The sequence below is a fragment of the Alnus glutinosa genome, chromosome 2, assembly GCF_958979055.1.
Source record: "Alnus glutinosa chromosome 2, dhAlnGlut1.1, whole genome shotgun sequence".
In the NCBI taxonomy this organism is placed as follows: domain Eukaryota; kingdom Viridiplantae; phylum Streptophyta; class Magnoliopsida; order Fagales; family Betulaceae; genus Alnus; species Alnus glutinosa.
In genome coordinates, this window is record NC_084887.1 from 22,595,449 (window position 1) to 22,599,629 (window position 4,181).

Sequence of the window (4,181 nt, forward strand, 5' to 3'; positions counted from 1 at the left end):
ACTTTGATGCTTAAATCAGAATTTACTTTGGAGAAGAAAAGTAAGTTGAAGACAAAGAGTGTTTGGCTAAAATTGAACATACCTCTGATTGACTTTGTTCCCTTCTCTTTTTTATGGACACTACAAAAAAACATGAGAATACTAACCTAAGGTCAGTAACGTGAAAATGCATTTTTCAGGTTACTGGAACCCAATAACGTGGTCCCACCAATGCAAAGCTGAGGTTAGTATCCCTTAGGTTGCTAAAATGTGTATTGTAACTTGGAAATCTAACATTGCGTTACTGTCTAGTAACCCGACAAATATTTCATGTTACTGGAATCGAGTTACGTGAAACTGCGCGTTACTGAATTTTTGTAACGTGCAAAGAACAGATTACTGAAGTGTTGTAACGTAGAATTAATTATCACGTTACTGAACTATTGCAATGGGAATACTTTTATGTTAGTGAATGTTGTTACGCAGAATTTATTATCACGTTACTGTAATTTGTAACGTGAAGATTGTTAGGTTAGTATATGTTGTAACCCAGAATTAATCATCACATTACTGTATGTTCTAATGTGAATATTATTAGGTTATTGTATGTTGTAACGCAAAACTAATCCTCAAGTTACTGTATGTTCTAACGTGTATTTTGTTAGGTTAGTGTATGTTGTAACACATAATTCATCTTCACATTACAATAGTTTGTAACGTGAATATTGTTAGGTTAGTGGATGTTGTAACGCATAACTCATTCTCAAGTTACTGTGTTTTAGTATCGTTATGTTAGTGAATGTTGTAACGCACAACTAATTTTTCGTTACTGTATTTTCTAATGTTATATTTATCACGTTACTTTATATATAGTAATGCATATATATATATATATATATATTCACACATTACTGTATTTTAAATAGCAAAAAAAAAAAAAAAAAAAAAATTACAGGTTTTTCTCTCCCAAATATTTTTTTTAGGGGTTGACCATTTACATCCATCCTCCTATAATCACAACAAATTGTACATTTCTATCCATTCATTTGTCAATAATAACAACATTTTACATTTAATTTTAAAGAACAAGCACAACAATATACATTGAGAATGAATCGTCAAAATTTACAATTGTTGAAAATAATATAACCAATGTTTGTGTTTTCATATATATATGGACAATTATACATAAAAAAAATACACGCAAAACACAATGAAAACAACTACTAATGGATGCGCATGAGTTGAATTTCTCACCGCCGATACATGAACAGCTACTAACGGATGCGCAACAACATGCTCCATATTACCTATAAATGATAAAATAAACAAACTCAGCAAAAAAAAATACGATAATATCATATTAAAACTAACACTTAAGGAGCAACACATGGAATATAAAGAAATGTCATCAATACTAAAAAAAAAAAAAGGATATAAATAGAAAGTAATTAATTATTACCTGAACCGCTGCAAGTAGACGATCTAACATTCAAACGAAGTGTGGAATATCTGTCAAGTGCTAGGGTAACCTACGAAATATACAACGCACCCAAATTAATATTATATATTTATACATAATGCACACAGACATGAATTGATTTTACTTGAATGACAATGTGATAACTTTATCGCTTACCTAATGCATACATTAATTATTACCACATGTATAAATGATTCACCAATTCGTTAACAATGGCCAATCAATGTCAAAATAAATAAGAGAAAACCAGTCAAGTTTTATCGAATTACTTACGCTAAGATTGGACTTGAGTCCGGTCGGGTGTAGTCAAAATCATCACTCAGATCATTGTCGTTAATTCTGGTTAATAGGAATGGCTCACACTCGTGGTAGGTGTCAGATGCATCATGAAACCCGTCACCCTGACCATTGTCATAGATGTTCCAGATGCATCATGAGACCTGTCACCCTGACCATTTTCGTAGATGTTCCTGGGTTTAGTCCGCACGGCACAAGCCCAACCTGGGTTCCTTTTATCTTCGACATAAAATACTTGGTTAACTTGTGAAGTTAGCATGTACAGATCATCAGTCTCCCAGTCTCCCTTGTGGACAAGGCAATTGAAGTTGACAAGTACCATGACATACTCGTCCACCTTGTACCCTCTGTCCCTTGTGGTGTCCACCCAATCACACTTGAACATGACGTACTTAGTCCGGTCGTAGTACTCGACTTCAATTATATCCGTTAACTTTCCGTAGTATGTTAAGCCATCAACGGTTGGCACACACACGCCATTATTTTGAGTCCTCTTACCCACATCATGTGCAACAGTTCGAAACATTTTGCCGTTAACCATGTACCTGTTGTACCTAACTGCTGTCTCCTTTGGGCCCCTACAATGCATAACCAGCTTCTTAGTCATCTCCGTTCTACGTTGATTGTCCAATTTATCGACCTACAAGCAATATTACATAAAATGGTAAGCCAAAAGTTAAACATGTAATTGCTAAACATCAAATTATTCTTACGTATTCACGGTACCAATTGAAGAACTGTCGATGATGTTGGGCTTCCAACTGATCGTCCGTAGTTTGCCCTCTATCGCATGATCGCCTAAGCGTATCCATGTGCATCCTACAATTTATAATTTAAATTTATTATCTATTATTCGTCATTCCAGGCTACAACATTATAGAATATAAGACATGCTAGAACTTTTTTTAGCTTATGTTCGTAGTTGATTAAACTCGTCAGAGTTGAACGTAATATACCGGTTAATCTAGCTCAACTGAGTACGGTTGAGGATGACTTGTGTTCCCACCCCCTTCGGACCATCAAGATTTCGTTGGGGTCTGTTATGGAAGGTTGGTGCATTTTTCCAGATACCTCGAGCAAAATGTCACCAACTCTATTGCTATATAGCCTTCCGCAATGTAGCCCTCAAGAGCCTCTTTATTGTGCACACTAGACTTGAACACCCTGAGGCTCCTACATTTTAAAATCAGTCAATCACAGCCAATTAGTCATTGTAATATATAAAAAACACAAACTAATTAAAATAATGAATATACAAAATAAATATTTTACCTATCCGCTGGATACAACCACCTATACTGTAAGGGGCACCCTAGTCTGCACTCGCGAACAAGGTGAACGACCAAATGAACCATGCTAGTAAAAAAACCAGTGGGGAATACTCGTTTCATCTTGCACAAAGTGACACAAATGTCACCTTCTAGTCGGTCCATGTCCTCTTGTGTTAAATTTGTTGAGCATATACCCCTGAAAAATGTAGACATCTCAACAAGAGGTCTAACCACATTATCTGGCAGTGACCGCTGCAATGCAATAGGGAGAAGCTGTTGCATTATTATGTGGTTGTCATGGGTCTTCAAGCTTGATATCATACGTTCCTTAAGGCGTACACACTAAGAAACGTTCGATGCATATCCGTCAGGCACCCTTAGATTTCGAATCACCTTCAGAAAATTTATTTTCTCTTCATTCGACATTGTGTGGCAAGCCACGGGCATAGTGGTTTTACCATCATCAACAGTGAACGGGTGTAGTTTAGGCATCAAGCCCATTTCTTGCAAGTGTTGGCGAGCTGCGAGGTCGTCCTTTGTTTTCTCTTTGATGTCGAGAATTGTGCTAAGTATGTTGTCTATCACATTTTTCTCTATATGCATGACATCAAGGTTCTGCCGCAATAAATAATCTTCGATTAATCAAGGTATATATCTCGATCAACAATAGTTTTTTCTTTCTTTTTTTTGGTTCTTTCATAAAGTTGCTTCTTCTTTTTTTTTTTTTGTTGAATATTGTTGAATTTTTTTTTTTTTTTTTATGTTTGTTGATTGTGTTGCTGATGATTGCTTGATTGATGATTGTGTCGTGTCGTTGTAGTTCTATAGGCAGTTTAATAAAATGTATGTTGTGTACGTTGGGAGGGATGTTTGGGTAGGCTTGTTGAGTTAGGGTTTTGGGTAATTTCAAGTGTTTCAAATTTTTCAGGGGCATTTTTATAATTTCACATTTTCAAAATTATGAAAATGCCCCTAATATATTAAAACAACGTCGAATGTAATGTTTGTTTGTTTGACCGAGACAATTGGGTAATTAATTTCAAGTGTTTGCAATTTTGAAGGGGCGTTTTCGTAATTTCACATGGTTGATCTTACGAAAATACCCCAAAATATAAAATTAACATTGAAAAAAATGTTTGTTTGTTTAATGT